Source organism: Pleurodeles waltl, chromosome 8 (assembly GCF_031143425.1).
Source record: "Pleurodeles waltl isolate 20211129_DDA chromosome 8, aPleWal1.hap1.20221129, whole genome shotgun sequence".
NCBI classification, from domain to species: Eukaryota; Metazoa; Chordata; class Amphibia; order Caudata; family Salamandridae; genus Pleurodeles; species Pleurodeles waltl.
This window is the reverse complement of record NC_090447.1, coordinates 71,770,913-71,788,718: the sequence shown is the minus strand read 5'-3', so window position 1 is coordinate 71,788,718 and position 17,806 is coordinate 71,770,913. Positions and strand designations below refer to the sequence as shown.

Sequence of the window (17,806 nt, the reverse complement as noted above, 5' to 3'; positions counted from 1 at the left end):
AGGTTGCAATGGGCCTAGGGAGAACACAAACCATAAACTAAAATAGTGGAATGCGAACGTCTGTTTCCCACCTAGGGAAGTGTAGTATGTAGAGGGGCACTGGGAGTGTAAGAAAACACCAAAAGTAAGTAATAGAACCCACCCCAGAGCCCAGGAAAACAGGAGTAAATCACAGTAGGTTTCCTGAAACACACAAGAAGTTGTGATAGAAGATTATGCAAGAACCATAAGAGACTGCAAGTCACAAACAATGGATTTCTGGACCTGAAGACCTGTGGAAGAAGGGGACCAAGTCCAAGAAGCACTGAAGAGTCCAGGGAAAACATGAGCCCCTGCTAACCCGGATGAAGGTGCAAAAGAAGAACCATTGGTGAGAAGACAAAGTCAGTTATGCATCCAAGAAGACAGATGCAGGTTCCTGGTTGGTGCAGAAAATGTCTCACGCTGGATGGATGATTGTAGTCTGGTTTGTGTCACTGGATTCCTTCAACAAGCATTGGCACACGCAAAGTTCGCAGTTAGCAGAAAATGGTGCTGCCCGGGACCAGAAGGGACCTTGTGGCCGCTACCCAGGAGGGGGAGGCAGAGGGGGCTCTCAGCAACTCAGAGACCCCTCAGAAGACCAGGCAGGATGCACAAGAGTCCCATAGCATGGGGACAAAGAAGATGCAAATGGAGGCCCACGCAGCACAACACAAAGGGATCCAACGCTGCCGGAGAACCATTCAGGAAACTGTACGTTGCAGCATGGAGTGCTGGGGGCCTAAGCTGTGCTGTGCACGAAGAACGTCTTGGAAGGTCACACACAAGCCTTGGCAACTGCAAGTCACGCAGTGCACGGGGTACTGTCTTGCATGGGGATGCGAGCCCTTACTTTCACCAAAGTTGGACAGCTGGACCTTGGGACTGACGGGGTCACTTTAGTCCAACATCGGAGTTGCTGGATCCACGCTTGTTATCTGGAGAGGGGACCCACGCCACCAGTCGACGCTGCAGAGAGGTGCCTGCTGAAGCAGGGAAGTGACTCCATCACTCCACTGGAGATTCCTTTGGTTCTTCTGGTGCAGGCTGAAGTCAGGCAGTCCTCAGAGGATGCACGATCCAGAAACAGTTGCAGTTGCTGGTAGGAAATGAAGATACAATGTTGCAGAAGTCGTCTTTGGGTCTTTGTTAGACTTTGTAGAGTTCCTGGAGGGGTCAGCTGCGGTTCCGTCGGTAGAAGATGAAGTAAAGGATGCAGAGGATTCCTACTGGAGTCTTGCAATCCGAATAGGAGGAAACACCCAGAGGAGAGACCCTAAATAGCCCTGAAAGGGGGATTGGACACCTAACAAGGTAAGCATCTATCAGGGGAGGGCTCTGACATCATCTACTGCCCCTGGCCACTCCGATGCTCCCAGAGTGCCCCACCACCTTGGAAACCAAGATGGCAAAACCCAGTGACAGTCTGGAGGAGATCTGGGCATCATCCTGGGGTGGTGATGGACAGGGGAGTGGTCACTCCCCTTTCCCTTGTCCAGTTTCATGCCAGAGCGGGGCCTGGGGATCCCTGAACTGGTATAGACTGGATTATGCAAAGAATGCACCATCTGTGCCCTTCAAAGCATTTCCAGAGGCTCTGGGAGGCTACCCCTCCCATGCCTGTAACACCTATTTCCAAAGCGAGAGGGTGTAACACCCCTCTCCCAAAGGAAATCCTTTGTTTTGCCTTTCTGTGCTTGAGCTGCTCAAGCAACAGGAGGGCAGAGGCCTGTCTGTGAGGTGGCAGCAGCTGGGGCTGCCTGGAAAACCTCAGAAGGCTGTTTGGCAGTAATGGGGGTCCACTGTGGAGCCCCCAGAGTGCATGGGATTGTACAACTAATACTGGAATCAGTATTGGGGTACAATTCCCAGTTGCTAGACACCTTACATGGCCATATTCAGGGTTACCATTGTGAAGCTGGACATAGGTATTGGCCTATGTCCAGTGCACGCGTAAAATGGTGTCCCTGCACTCACGAAGTATGGGAAAATGGTCCTGGGTGATGTGGGGACACCTATGCTAGTGCAGGGGTGCCCTCAGACACAGGTACTTTGCACCCAGCCTTCAGGGTTGGAAGGCCTGACATATAGGTGACTTATAAGTGACCTGGTGCAGTGAAAATGGATGTGAAAGGGTGCATGCACCATTTCACGCAGTCTGCACTGGCAGACCTGCAGAAGTATTTGCATGGGCTCCCTATGGGTGGCAAAAGTAATGCTGCAGCACATAGGGATCCCCTGGAACCCCAATGCCCTGGGTACCTAAGTACCATATACTAGGGACTTATAAGGGGTGACCAGTATGCCAATTGGGATGAAATACTGGGTTACCAGTATGTAGTGATCAATTTGAGAGGAGAAAGAGCATAAGCACTGGGGTCCTGGTTAGCAGGACTCCAGTGACACAGTCAAGCATACTTTCAAAAACTGTGAAACATACTGACAAGCAGGCCAAAAACCATAAGCACTGGGGTCCTGGCTAGCAGGATCCCACTGATACAGTCAAAACACACTGACATCAGGCAGAATTTGGGGGTAACATGCAGTGGCGGCTCCTCCGCTAGAGCGGAGGAGCGTTGCCCCCCGCCAGCAGCAACCGCTGCAATTCCTTTCCCAAGAAACCATGTTTATTATCCTTTCCTTGCGAAAGGGGCAGGGCATTTGGGTCACGAGCTGTGAGGGGAGTGCACAGTTCACTCCCCTCAGAGCGCTTGTGTGTTTGGCCGGCTGTCTTGGGCCGGCCAAACACACATGCGCAATAGGCTGTCTCGCTGGGCTGGCAAGAGCCTGCACAGGCTCCCAGTCTGCCTAGGAGTGCCCAGGCTGGGCCCTCCCAGCCAATCCTGATGCTGCTCTGAGCAGTGTCAGGATTGGTGCAGGGCAGGCTGGGCGCCTGTGCCTGCTGTGACTAGGAGGGAGAGGAGCATCACGGCGCGACAGAGGAGGTAAGTGTTTTTTATATATATATATATATATATTTTATTAATATTAATCACGCCACCCTTCCCCTGTTACACCCGCAAACCGTGACTGGTAACATGCCAAAAAGAAGGTACTTTACTACAAACTAATAGAGCATATTCTAGCAAGTAGCATTTGGTCAACACGGTGGCAAAATACAAATATTAATTTCTCTTTGCGGGCATTTTATGTGACTTTTTTTAAGCAGTGCAACTTAACATGAGGCTGTGCAACTGAACCCAAGACCTCATTAACTTAAGGCCTACGATTTTTAGAGCAAATACATAATACATATTCATTAATATAACATATTACTACATTAACCTAAACATGGGCACGACATTTCATGTTAATAAGCAATTAATAAAGGCACTTTGTGATTACTGAAGGCCACTCAAGTAGGCACATTTTCAAATTTGTGTCTCATTTTTCTATATTAACTCATTTTCTATGCTGATTGAACATGCAGAATACATGAATATTTGTCAGTAAAATTGAGCGTTAACACCTTTGAATGCAATCCTGGGCCATTATAAAGTTCACCATTCATCACTCTTCCATCTTCACGTTTCTTTGCTCTGTTCTCCTCATTATTTCTTAACCAGACTGTGCTACCAAAGCTGCTGTCTGCTGGTCTTATTACATCTATGTATTTCAGTATGAGACACTGTGTTCTGGCTCCCTCTTGCACAATAGACGTCATATATTGGAATTGCCTGTGTCCAGTCTTCACTTGGGCAAGGACTCTTGACCTCTTTTCCATCCCACGTTCCTCCTCATTTGAACTCTCCTTACAAAGTATTTCTCTGTATCACAATTTGAAAATAACAATGAACAACTTTGCCCATATCCTGTCTGTTGTGGCGTGTAGGAAGTTGGCTCTGTATGTACTATTTCAAAGTAACAAAGAGGGTGCACAGAGTCCAAGGGTTCCCCTTAGAGGTAAGATAGTGGCAAAAGTAGATAATTCTAATGCTCTATTTTGTGGTAGTGTGGTCGAGCAGTGGGCTTATCAGAGGGTAGTGTTAAGCATTTGTTGTAAACACAGGCAATAAATGAGGAACACACACTCAAAGACTTACTCCAGGCCAATAGGTTTTTATATTGAAAAATAATATTTTCTTAGTTTATTTTAAGAACCACGGGTTCAAGATTTACAATTAATAATTTAAATGTAAGGAACTTCACTTAGATACTTTAGGAACTTTGAATGAAAACAATATCATGTACAGTCTTTGTGAAAATGGCAATAAGCAATTTTCAAAGTGGACACAGTGCAAAAATCAACAGTTCCTGAGGGAGGTAAGTAAAGGTTAGATTAGGAGGTAAGTAAAACACTTACAAGTCTCAGTCCTGGAGCATAGGCAGCCCACTGTTGGGGGTTCAAGGCAACCCCAAAGTTACCACACCAGCAGCTCAGGACCGGTCAGGTGCAGAGGTCAAAGAAGTGCCCAAAACACACAGGCGCCTATAGAGAACAGGGGTACCCCGGTTCCAGTCTGCCAGCAGGTAAGTACCTGCGTCCTCGGGGGCAGACCAGGGGGGACACAAGTACGAACACAAAACACACCCTCAGCGGCACAGGGGCGGCCGGGTGCAGTGTGAAAAGCAGGCGTCGGGTTTTGTATAGGTTTCAAAGGAGGGACCCGGGGGTCACTCTAGCGGTGCAGGCAGGCACAGGGGGGGCTTCTCGGGACAGCCACCACCTGGGCTAGGCAGACGGTCATCCGGGGGTCACTCCTGCGTCGAAGTTCAGTTCCTTCAGGTCCTGGGGGTCCTGCAGGTGCAGTGTTGGTTCCAGGCGTCGGGTCCCTTGTTACAGGCAGTCACAGTCAGGGGGAGCCTCTGGATTCTCTATGCAGGTGTCGCTGTGGGGGTTCAGGGGGGTCGTCTCTGGTTACTCACGGGCTCGCAATCGCCGGGGAGTCCTCCCTGAGGTGTTGGTTTTCTGCAGGTCTAGCTGGGGGCGTCGGGTGCAGAGTGTAGAGTCTCACGCTTCCGGTGGGAAACGTGAAGTCCTTGGAAGTTGCTTCTTTGTTGCAAAGAAGTAGCTGGTTTTGAACAGGGCCACTGTTCACTGGAGTTTCTTGGTCCTGTAGTCCAGGGCAGTCCTCTGAGGCTTCAGAGGTCGCTGGTCCCTGTCGGATGCGTCGCTGGAGCAGGTTTTCGAAGTTGGAGACAGGCCGGTGGGGCTGGGGCCAAAGCAGTTGTCGTCTTCCTCCTTCTCTGCAGGCTTGTAGGTCAGCAGTCCTTCTTCTTTCTTCAGGTTGCAGGAATCTGATTTCCTGGGATCTGGGGAGCACCTAAGTACTGAATTTAGGGGTGTATTTAGGTCTGGGAGGGCAGTGGCCAATGGCTACTGTCCTTGAGGGTGGCTACACCCTCTTTGTGACTCCTCCCTGTGGGGAGGGGGGCACATCCCTAATCCTATTGGGGGAATCCTCCAATCTCAAGATGGAGGATTTCTCAAGGCAGGGGTCACCTCAGCTCAGGACACCTTAGGGGCTGTCCTGACTGATGGGTGACTCCTCCTTGTTTTTCTCATTATCTCCTCCAGCCTTGCCGCCAAAAGTGGGGGCAGTGGCCGGAGGGGCGGGCATCTCCATTAGCTGGGATGCCCTGGGGTGCTGTAACAAAAGGGGTGAGCCTTTGAGGCTCACCGCCAGGTGTTACAGTTCCTGCAGGGGGAGGTGAGAAGCACCTCCACCCAGTACAGGCTTTGTTCCTGGCCACAGAGTGACAAAGGCACTCTCCCCATGTGGCCAGCAACATGTCTGGTGTGTGGCAGGCTGGCAGGAACTGGTCAGCCTACACTAGAAGTCGGGTAGGTATTCAGGAGGCATCTCTAAGATGCCCTCCTGGTGTGTTTTATAATAAATTGCACACTGGCATCAGTGTGCTTTTATTGTGCTGAGAGGTTTGATACCAAACTTCCCAGTTTTCAGTGTAGCTATTATGGAACTGTGGAGTTCGTGTTTGACAAACTTCCAGACCATATACTCTTGTGGCTACCCTGCACTTACAAAGTCTAAGGTTTTGCTTAGACACTGTAGGGGCATAGTGCTCATGCACATATGCCCTCACCTGTGGTATAGTGCACCCTGCCTTAGGGCTGTAAGGCCTGCTAGAGGGGTGACTTACCTATGCCACAGGCAGTGTGAGGTTGGCATGGCACTCTGAGGGGAGTGCCATGTCGACTTAGTAATTTTCTCCCCACCAGCACACACAAGCTGTGAAGCAGTGTGCAAGTGCTGAGTAAGGGGTCTCTAGGGTGGCATAAGACATGCTGCAGCCCTTAGAGACCTTCCCTGGCAACAGGGCCCTTGGTACCAGGGGTACCAGTTACAAGGGACTTACCTGAGTGCCAGGGTTGTGCTAATTGTGGAGACAAAGGTACAGTTTAGGGAAAGAACACTGGTGCTGGGGCCTGGTTAGCAGGCCTCAGCACACTTTCAAATCATAACTTAGCATCAGCAAAGGCAAAAAGTTAGGGGGTAACCATGCCAAAGAGGCATTTCCTTACATGGTGGCTACAAGATGTGTTCTCAATGGTTTTGTAAACCCATATAGGTAGCTGTCTCACCAACCATACCTTCTCCTCCTGGTCGTTAACTTTGTTCACATCCTCTGCAGAACAACTTACACCTCTCAGGCTGTGTCTATCCCACATTCCTTCCTCTGCTGTGGCCTTTTCCCAGATTTTCTTCCTTAAGTAGTAATTCTGGGCACTCCTACTGACCTCATACATTGATGAGTAAATCAATTCTATGCTTTGCGTCGCTTTGCATAACACGCAAAACTGTGGCAAAGAATCTCAAAAGTTCACTGTTCATTTCTTCAGTAGCTTTGCTGCTGTCTTCGTTGGACTCTTGCAATATTATTTAGTCTCCCACAGAAGCTCAATAACAGGATGCAAAGACTTCAAGGTCAGGCTGCTAGATGATGCCTGAACCAGCGCTTAAGGTGTAAAAATATAGATGATAGGGCCGTCGGCAGGAGGCCTCTGCAGCTTGAACCACCCATTGCCCCTGTCAGTGCTGCCAAGGCCAGTACCAACACAACTACTAACCATCACACTCCTACAAGTGTGACAATTCAGACTATTCCAGGCCACAGTGGTACAAGAATGGCTTGGGTGGCAAGGGTTAGTCATTGTTAGAAATGGGGTCTTTGGTTGGCAGTCAGGTTACCCCCTGTTCAAGCAAGGACCCTCACTCTAGTCAGGGTAAAAGAGAATCACCCTCAGCCAACCCCTGCTTACCCACTTGGTAGCTTGGCAGAGCAGTAGGCTTAACTTCAGAGCGCTAGGTGTAAAGTACCAACACACACAGTAACTTCATGAAAACACTACAAAATGACACAACACCGGTTTAGAAAAATAGGAAATATTTATCTAAACAACACAAGACCAAAACGACAAAAATCCGACATACACAAGTCAAGTTATGAATTTTTAAAGATTAAACTCAAAAATAGCGCTTAGAAACAAAAATGCTTCGATGAGATGTTAACACGGCGTCGTGACGGAGTAGTTCCCAACACGCCGACACCAGCGGCGCCGGACACGGAGTTGTGTAGACCCCCAAGTACAGTACCTTTGGTGAAGAGTGAGAACAAGCCGATGCGCGAAGTCAGGGATTGCGCGTCTGTGCGAAACGTTGAATCCGTGCACTTCGAGCGGCGTCGGTCACGACGTGGTGCGGCGACTTCCACGGAGTCGCGGACTTCAGCGGCGCTGCTGCGGCGTCGGGCCTGCGAAGAGCGTCGCGTTCCAGCGAAGGTCACGCCGTCAGGTGCAGGCGGCGTTACCGGATTCAGCAGCGGCGTCTGTCCGAAGTCGTCCGAAGTCGATTTCCTTGGATTCCACCAGCTTTCCTTTCAAGGGCCCAAGGACTGGATAGGACACCACTTGTCGGGGCAGGAGTCTCTCCAGAGACTCCAGGTGCTGGCAGAGAGAAGTCTTTGCTGTCCCTGAGACTTCAAACAACAGGAGGCAAGCTCTAACTCAAGCCCTTGGAGATTTCTTCACAAGATGGAAGGCACACAAAGTCCAGTCTTTGCCCTCTTACTCTGGCAGACGCAGCACTGCAGGAAAGCTCCACAAAGCACAGTCACAGGCAGGGCAGGACTTCTTCCTCAGCTATCAGCTCTTCTCCAGGCAGAGGTTCCTCTTGGATCCAGAAGTGTTTCTGAAGTCTGTAGATTTGGGTGCCCTTCTTATACCCATTTTAGTCTTTGAAGTCACCTTTCTTCAAAGGGGACTCACACCTACTTGTGAAATCCTGCCTTGCCCAGGCAAGGCCTCAGACACACACCAGGGGGTTGGAGCCGGCATTGTCAGAGGCAGGCACAGTCCTTTCAGATGAGAGTGACCACTCCACCCCTCCCTCCTAGCAGAGATGGCTAATCAGGAAATGCAGGCTACACCCCAGCTCCCTTTGTGTCACTGTCTAGTGCGAGGTGAAAAACAACCCAACTGTCAAACTGACCCAGACAGGGAATCCACAAACAAGGCAGAGTCACAGAATGGTTTAAGCAAGAAAATGCTCACTTTCTAAAAGTGGCATTTTCAAACGCACAATTTTAAAATCAACTTTACTAAAAGATGTATTTTTAAATTGTGAGTTCAGGGACCCCAAACTCCACATGTCCATCTACTCTCTAGGGGAATCTACACTTTAATCATATTTAAAGGTAGCCCCCATATTATCCTATGAGAGAGACAGGCCTTGCAACAGTGAAAAATTAAGTTGGCAGTATTTCACTGTCAGGACATATAAATCACATTACTATATGTCCTACCTTATCAATTACACTGCACCCTGCCCTTGGGGCTACCTAGGGCCTACCTTAGGGGTCCTTACATGTAAGAAAAGGGAAGGTTTAGGCCTGGCAAGTGGGTACACTTGCCAAGTCGAATTTACAGTGTAAAAATACACACACAGACACTGCAGTGGCAGGTCTGAGACATGATTACAGAGCTACTTATGTGGGTGGCACAACCAGTGCTGCAGGCCCACTAGTAGCATTTGATTTACAGGCCCTGGCACCTCTAGTGCACCTTACTAGGGAATTACTAGTAAATCAAATAGGCCAATCATGGATAAACCAATTACATACAATTTACACGGAGAGCATATGCACTTTAGCACTGGTTAGCAGTGGGAAAGTGCTCAGAGTTCAAAAGCCAACAGCAACAGTTCAGAAAAAAATAGGCGGCAGGAGGCAAAAAGATTCAGGATGACCCTGCATAAGCAAAAGTCCAACAGTCATTAATAATGTATATTGAATTCATATGCACCTCGTGTGGTGCCTATCTCTAAATTAGACAAACAATGCCACTATTTGCCAGTCTGTCTTTTTCCTGCCCTACAATAATTTGCACCACACTGTGCTCCCAGCAGGATCCTCCAGTGTTCAGCATGGGCAATTGTCATCTTCCAAAGAACCTTCAGCAGACTGGAGCACAGAGAAGGGTCTCTGGAGGTCCAAGCCCAGCCTGTGGGGCGCAGTGAACCCCCACCTCAGGACTGTGCCAAAGTACACACTTTTCAGAAAAGGCCTGAAAATAAAATTGCCCTGGATCACCTACTTCTGAATTCCACATACTTGGGGGCAGTGACTAAAGGATATTAGACAGATGTTCCCATTTCCCAAGCTGAGCGTCCTCCATCAAGAAAACATTCAGACTTTTTATTTACCCACAACTCACACACAGCACTGTACAGTAACCGAACTGTGACGTGTAGTCCTGTCTAAAACTGTTCAATATGTAAACATTAAACTGAAAAGCTGACCACATAAGCAACATTATGCATAGGAACACACCTCTGTGCAGAGTACCATGGATATTTGTATAGTACACATTCACCCTTTGGGGTATCTTGATACTGAATAATAGATGTGTACACTCATCCAACTCAAAGATACTCACTTTATCGACCTCAGAAGGATGAAAGGCAGGGTGCATCCACTAGGATTTAGAGGCCTGACATTGATTCCAGCATTGGATGCATTAGTCCACTGAGCCAGCAGACGTGCCAAGCCACATTGGCAGAAGAGACAGGGAGATGTTCGAGGAGACATTAAAGGTCGTCACACATGACTCCGCACATCCTCTGACATGGATCACACCTCATCCTGGTACCCTGTCAAACATGGGTCAAGCCTAGAGCCCCGTCCTGGTGAAACACTGACAATGAACTGTGTCTTTGGGTACGCTGGTACCCAGTGTCCAAAGTAACAAGGTGCATGGCACACTGCAGACCATCACACACAACACCGGACTACATGCAACACAGGACTCCCTCCACCCAACCAGGGTTACCGCCTAGCTACACGTCATCATCCCATGCTCCAGGCCTGGGCTTTCCTGTTACAAATCATAACTTTGTTTGCTAGATGGAAACAAACCGTGACTACAGAACCCAAGAGCCTGTGAAGGGCACAGGCACTGGAAGTGTGGATACTTGGGCGCTGCAACACCCCCAAAATAACCATGCTGGATTTCAAAAGATGAAGGACAATAGCGAGTCCTTTCAAATGTGTTCTACCATTGGCTGCGGCTTCAATGACGTAGGTCAATTTGTCTTCTGCCAATTGGCTGCTCATTTTTTAATATGAAGCTCAGTGTTTACTTTTTCTAACTGCAAAGTGAGAGGATTTTATAAGTGACGAGGTGACAATCCTGCTGGGGTACAGAGGACATAGGGAGTGTGAAAGGAATGTCTGTAGGATGCCATTTTTGCCAAGACACAACAAAATGTAAATACCTGTACATGAACTACAGAAATATGTCAGAATATATCATCCTTTTGTACAGAACAAATGAAGCACATGTTTTGTAATTCTGAAGTGTGATAAAAGATGGCAGCGCTCTGAAAACTGTTCAAGCACCAAAGGCGAAGTAAAAGCCCAAGACTGTAAACATGGTGCCCTGATGGCATGGGCATGTGTGACAACCACGCACCCCACCTGTGCCCTGTAGGAGCACTACCTGTCCAACAAAGTGCTACAAGGCCACGTCCATAGGCGCTGTGTGCTATACATATGCCAACACCCTAGCATAACACAAAGACAGAACCGCATCCTTGGGTCTGGGGTGCAGTTGCACAGAGCTGGGACGTGTTGTGACACAGCAGCGTATAAATAGCTGCAGGAGTCAGGGTGGGCCCGGAGGGCTATAAAAAGCCCCCTCTGCCTCAGCTCTCATGCCAACATACCCCTGAGAAGAGCGAGGCGTGGGCGAGAACCGGGCAGAGCTGCCCTGCGGTGAAGGGTACAGACCCCCGCGGGGGACACTTCAGGTAACTTTCATGTCACATAGAAACGAGAGGGGCAACCTCCGTGTGTGGAGCGCGCAAGCCTCACACGTGCAGTGGTGACGTTAGCAGGATCTAGGAGGGTAACTACGTGTGTCCAGAGGTGCCCAGGGAGCCCAGCTCAGCAAACCCCAACAGCAGAGTAAAGGGCTCCGTGGCACCCGGATACAGGCTTTCCAGCCCAGCTACCTCTGTTCACAAATCATTCTTTTAGGCGCGGTAGTCACATCAGTAACCATGAACTACAAATCCCAGAATGCACTGATCTGTTAAATAACAGCGCCAGACCTGAATCTGATATCGTGTGATCTGGTAAGATAAGTGTGTGCATATGTAGAATGAATACATCTATAATTAAATTTAATTAAAGGTTGATTTAAACATTTGCACAGTATGTCATCTGTCAATTATCAATGACGAATCTTCCTATACTGAATACGCATTTCTGATTTAATTTTACGTTAGAGTGGGGTGTATTGCACGACTCCATAAGCTAAATGGCCTCAAGGCGCTGCGTGCTGGACAGAGTGGTCATACGTTTTGTATAAATCCCTATAAATTAATTCCCGGAGTTTTATCTTTCAACGGAGTGTAGATGAAGGAAATTTGTGAACAAGAGATGGCGGTGTCCAAGAGTACATACCAATACACTGATGTGTTCACATGTGCTTCACTCCCACATGCTTACCCAGGGGTTCACACTCACGTGTTTACATGCCGGTCACACTCACAACACTGCAGTTTGAGTTTCCCACCCCACAAGAGCACTTTATAAGTCATATATAACAAGCCCACACTTTCCCTAATTCTTCTTCCGCTTTCATTCGGATCCCAGTACCCCCTCTTCAGTCACCCCGACCTTCAGCGCATAGAAGGCATGCTCCTTCCGGAGAAGCGCCCTGGCACTCTGCTATGTCCAATCTTTGTCAGAAAGCAACAACACAGGAGTAATTTTTTTTAAATCAAAGCCCGGGAAGGCACGTCTTGCTCTCAGAGCAAAACAGAACCACATCCCTTTCAGAAAAGAACCCCTCCCCCCGTTGGCAGAAATCTTCGTGCTGGTGCCACCCTAAAGTGTGTTTATTTATGGAATGAGAAGCTTTGTAAAGCGCTGCATGCGCCCTTGCAGTTACTTCATAGCACTAACATTGGACCAAACAGAAGGAGGAGCTGGGTGGAGTAAGGGAGAGACCCCATTCTGATATTCTTCACCGCACAGTTATCACCAGTTTTATTTTGACATTAAAAATACAAGTTGTTAAGGGCTTTGTGGTTGCACCGTCCCACTGACGCAGTACAGACACACACCCCATAGCGGGTTTTCTCATTACTTTAAAACACACACACAAACAGGGAAAATGTGCTGTAAACACGTTCTTGAAAGGTTTTTAGGTCTAGCCTATCAGCGCAGTCATTTGCAAGACGTTATCAGGGCCCGTATTTATACTCCGTTTGCGCCGAATTAGCGTCGTTTTTTTCGACGCAAATTCGGCGCAAAACTAACGCCATATTTATACTTTGGCGTTAGACGCGTCTAGCGCCAAAGTATGGCCAAATAGCGTCATTTTTTTGCGTGAACGCCTTCCTTGCGTTAATGAGATGCAAGGAAGGCGTTCCCGTCTAAAAAAATGACGGCGACGCAAATGCGTCGTATTTATACTCCCGGGCAAAAATCACGCCCGGGAGGTGGCGGGTCAAAAAACCCCGCATTTGCGCCACTATTTAACGCCTGGGTCAGGGTAGGCGTTAAGGGGCCTGTGGGCTCAAAATGAGCCCACAGGTGCCCTCCCCTGCCCCCAGGGACCCCCCCTGCCACCCCTGCCCACCCCAGGAGGACACCCAAGGATGGAGGGACCCACCCCAGGGACATTCAGGTAAGTTCAGGTAAGTATAATTTTTTATATTTTTTTATTTTTTTGGGGTGGCATAGGGGGGCCTTATTTGTGCCCCCCTACATGCCACTATGCCCAATGACCATGCCCAGGGGACACAAGTCCCCTGGGCATGGCCATTGGGCAAGGGGGCATGACTCCTGTCTTTACTAAGACAGGAGTCATGAAATGGCGTCTGGGCGTCGTAAAAAAATGGCGCAAATCGGGTTGAGGCGATTTTTTTGCCTCAACCTGACTTGCCCCATTTTAAGACGCCCTAACGTAATTTTTTCCCAACGCCGGCGCTGCCTGGTCTACGTGGTTTTTTTCCACGCACACCAGGCAGCGCCGGTCTGCTTGCGCCGGCTAACGCCATTCCATAAATACGGCGCCCGCATGGCGCTTCAGAATGGCGTTAGACGGCGCTAAATTTTTTGACGCTAAACTGCGTTAGCGCAGTTTAGCGTCAAAAAGTATAAATATGGGCTCAAATCTTTAAAATATACATGGTGTAGGGATTGCTCCACCAAGCGAAGTATTGTTTTTTGTTGTATCCTTCCACCTCCTACCTAGTGCTTCCTTTGGAATGCATGAGGAACTATTTTACATTTACACTCTATTATCGAGCTGTTTGTCAAATTCAATTATTTCTCTCCCATATTCTGTAAAGAAACCAACCCTACGCTTTCCCCCGCGTTGTCAACGCCAATAGGACTGGCTTTAAAATGATAAACAGGGGTTTGCATGTAACACATGTAAACAGCACTGGTGTATGTCTATGCTCACATCTAGTTTTTGTCCTCAGGGGACAACCTAACAGTCATGACACATCAAGACGTTAGTGATAAAATACCAATAGGTAACAGCCTAGTTAACCCTTTCAGTATTCTAGGGCAGTGGATCTTAACCTTTTGACTTCTGGGCACCAACCAGTGAATGACTACTTGACACCGGGGACCCCTTCCTAGCAATGTCTACAATTTGATCCTCAAAACAAAACACAAAACTACTGAAACAAGTATACATTAAACTAGTACATGCATTCTGAAATATCTTGTGTAAGGAACTGGGGGTATTCTATGGTGTGGTTGTGTGACCCCGCTGTGTAATACACTTACCCACCCCTGTGGGACCAGTAGGTTGTGTTTGTTAAACCCTCTGGCTCTACCCTGGGTAGCTGTGGCTCTGAGCAGTCAGGCCCACACTAAGGAACACACGTAAAGTATTTAAACAGCACCAAAGCAATTAAAGAAGAAATAACTGAGATGCTCATGAAATCCAACACCAATTTATAAAAACAGAGCAGATTTTCATATAATGTTGGACACCAAAATGCAAAAAGATCTGCCAGAGGGTTCCGGAAATGCATATTTTACAAGGTACAGTAAGTATGCACTTTTTACTCAACCATGAACAAGCATTGGCAAATTCAGTGAATTTGTCACATTGAAATGTTTTGAGCAAAAACTTTGGCTAGTTGTATTGTAGTTGGTTAGAGTCACATTGGGTGACCGACTCCAGAATAGAGCCAGTCAGGTGGACCAGTAAAGTCCTCAGAAACAGTTACCTTGGCAGAGAAAGCAGTCTGGAGTCTGTTCCAGGCACTTTATTGCTTTGCTGTATGTTCCTGTGGCAGTGGTCCTGATGCAAGGGATACAGTGTGCTGAAGATGCTCAAAAATGTTGTGTACGCTATGCAGTCAATGGGGTCTTCCTGCGGCTACTCCTTGGTCCCTGGAGGGGGTGAGGCGGTCCTGACCACAGGTTTGAAGTTCCTCAAAGTCTTCTCTGTCCTGATAGAAGTCCAGTTGTCACTAGGCTACCAGTCGCCTGTTATTGCGGTCACAGTCAAATCCTTCCCTTGGCAATAATTCATCTTCTGTGTGACCAAGCTGCAGAACGACAACTGTCCTGGATCCAGGGGACTTGGGTGCAACTTTGACGGTCACATCCTAGTCTCTGGACTGCACTGCGGCAGTTGGCAGTGGTGTGAAGATTCTGGGCAACATTTTCTCCCGGGAAGCTTTTTCAGCTGTTGTGGCCCTGCAAAGCAAACTGGAGTTCAGCCAACTGCCCCTAGGAGTCTCTTGCTTCTGCTGGGCTCCACAAACAACTTTTCCACAAGCAGGACCCAGCAGGTACAGTCCCTTCTCCTTTGCTAACCACCAGGTTCAGCAGGGTATTTCCACTTCGGTGCTGTCTCTCTTTGCCAGGTCCTTGCAGCAGGAGGGCAATCCTCCTTTGTCCTTTTTCCATACAGTGGAAATCTGAATTCTGGGTGTTGGGGTTCCCTTTTTATTTGCTGTCAGGTTAGAAGGGGTCAGTAGCCTATGGGTTACTATTTTCCTTCCCTCTTGATGACCATTTCCTGGGAAGTGTGGCATCTGGCTATTCCAGGATGCACCATTCTGCCCTCTACCAACATGGAATAACCCCGCTCCTCGCGTCCAGAGCTCCGTAGCACAACCCAGAGGTGTGGCTACGAAGGGGACTACACGCTCCTGGAAAACCACTTTGGCAACCGACTTCCCCTTCCCTGTACTAGTGCCAGTCTGTCTGCCTGAACAATAGAGCAGTCTTCACCCAGATGTTTCCCATTCGCCCTTTAAAAGGAGGCTTCTCCTTTAAAGCTCACCTTTTGGGCGAACACTGGTGCGGCTTCCTGCAGGAGGGAAGTAACACTTGTCTCCTGTGCAGGCTTCTATTGTAACCTGTCTTGGGAGTCATTAGCATGCCTCTCCATGACGGCAGAAAGCTGTCTCCAGGACAGACCTCATGTGCAACTGTTCAGGGCACAGGAAACAAAAGGCAACAAAGTAGCAACTTTACAAAAGCTGCACACCACAACAAGTTACATTAATTTCGCCTTAAGTATCAAAGGGGGTTAATGTAACGAGTTGTTTGTCACCTTGGATTATCAACTTTGGTCAGACCGTTCCGGAGTTAGCGAAGCTGAGGGGTCAGAATGCAATTCTGTAGTCACTAATTGGGCGATGTTAAAAATGGGGTCTCTAGTTGGTAGGCGGTTTGCACCCTGTCCAAGTTGTGACCCTCACTCTAGTCAGGATAAGGGAGATACCAACTCAGATAACCCCTGCTCACCCCCTTGGTACCTTGGCACGAGCAGTCAAGCTTATCTCAGAAGCAACGTGTAAAGCATTTGCACATAACACACAGTAACACAGTGAAAACACTACAAAAGGACACCACACCAGTTTTAGAAAAATAGCCAATATTTATCTGTGTAAAACAAAACCAAACTAGTAAAAATCCGACATATAGTAATAAAGATATGAATTCTGCAAGATTTAACTTAAAAATACAGTTCCTTGAAGTTGATAGCTTCACCTGGGGCTATCACGGCGTCGTGATCAACAAAACCAACAGTTCAGACTGGCCGCAGCGTCACTGGCCAGCTACGGTGTCGGGAAGACCCGCAAACAGTACCTTTGGATTTGCAGGGTTTCGGATCCTCGTGATGAGATCCGAAGAGCGGCATCGCTGGCGTCACAGTGATGGTTCCGGAGTCGGTGCGGGGGTCGTCAGACCCTTGAAGTCACAACCGTTGCAGATCAAACTCCACGCTGATGAAGTCAGGAGCTCTAGCGTGGATGGGGTTGGGGTTGCGGTGCAAAGTGGGACGATGCGACGCGCGGTGCCCACAGGTCATGGTGCAGGCAGTGGCTCGGTGATGGCATCCAGTGGCGTCGGTGAGACCAGGGCTGCGGTGTGAAATGGGGCCTTGTGATTTGCGGTGTCACCAGGTCATGGTGCAGGCAGCTCCGTCATCGTTGCTGAAGCGGTGTCGTCAGTAGGCCCAAGTCGGCGGTGCGGTGAGGGACGAGCTCCATGCGGCATCCACGGGTTGCAGTGCAGACAGGGACGTCTGTTGACGACACTGGAGTCGATGGTGCTGGCATCGGTGGACCGGGGCTGTGGTGCGGGATGGGATGGTGCTTCGTGTATCTCACGAGCAGTGTCCACAGGCCACCGTGCAGGCAGCGGCGCTGGTGTCAGCAGGAGCCTCGTCGTAAGGGATGCCCAGCTGTGGTGTGAGCAGGCGATGCCGGAGTGCGGGGCCCACTGGTCATGGTGCGAGCAGCAGCTCAGTGAAGTCGTCCGATGACGGCATCAGTGAGACATGGGTCGTGGTGTGAAGAGGGGCAGTGTGGCTCCGTGCGGCGTTGGCAGGTCACGGTGCAGGCCAGCGGCGTCGTTGACGGCATCACATTGATTTTTCTCCTTGAACAGCACAAAACACATAGTTTCCAGTGCTGTAGGAAGATGAAACTGAAGTCTTTGATATCCCTGAGACTTCCAACAGGAGGCAAGCTCTACTCCAAGCCCTTGGAGAACTTTCCCAAGCAGGATACACAGCAAAGTTCCTCCTTTGCTCTCTTTTAAGGCAGAAGCAGCAACTGCAGGCCAATCCAACAACACAGCAAAAGGACAGGACTCCTCCTCCAGTTCTTCAGCTCTTCTCCTTGGCAGAGGTTCCCCTTGATTCCAGAAAGATTCTAAAAGTCTGGGGTTTTGGGTCCAATACTTATACCCCTTTCTGCCTTTGAAGTTGGCAAACTAGAAAGGAAAGTCTCAGTTGCTTGCAAGATCCTTCCTTGTCCAGGCCAGGCCC

General features: G+C 48.9%; 1 protein-coding gene across 1 annotated transcript in view; it reads left to right on the top strand.

The window, feature by feature from the left end:
* Positions 1 to 11,204: 11,204 nt before the first annotated feature.
* LOC138249715 (GPI-linked NAD(P)(+)--arginine ADP-ribosyltransferase 1-like) overlaps positions 11,205 to 17,806 on the top strand; it is a 59,327-nt gene continuing 52,725 nt past the window's right edge. The window contains exon 1 of the mRNA XM_069203734.1: positions 11,205 to 11,288. The gene's annotated coding sequence lies outside the window, so the exon portion shown is untranslated. The remainder of the gene's footprint in view (positions 11,289 to 17,806) is intronic.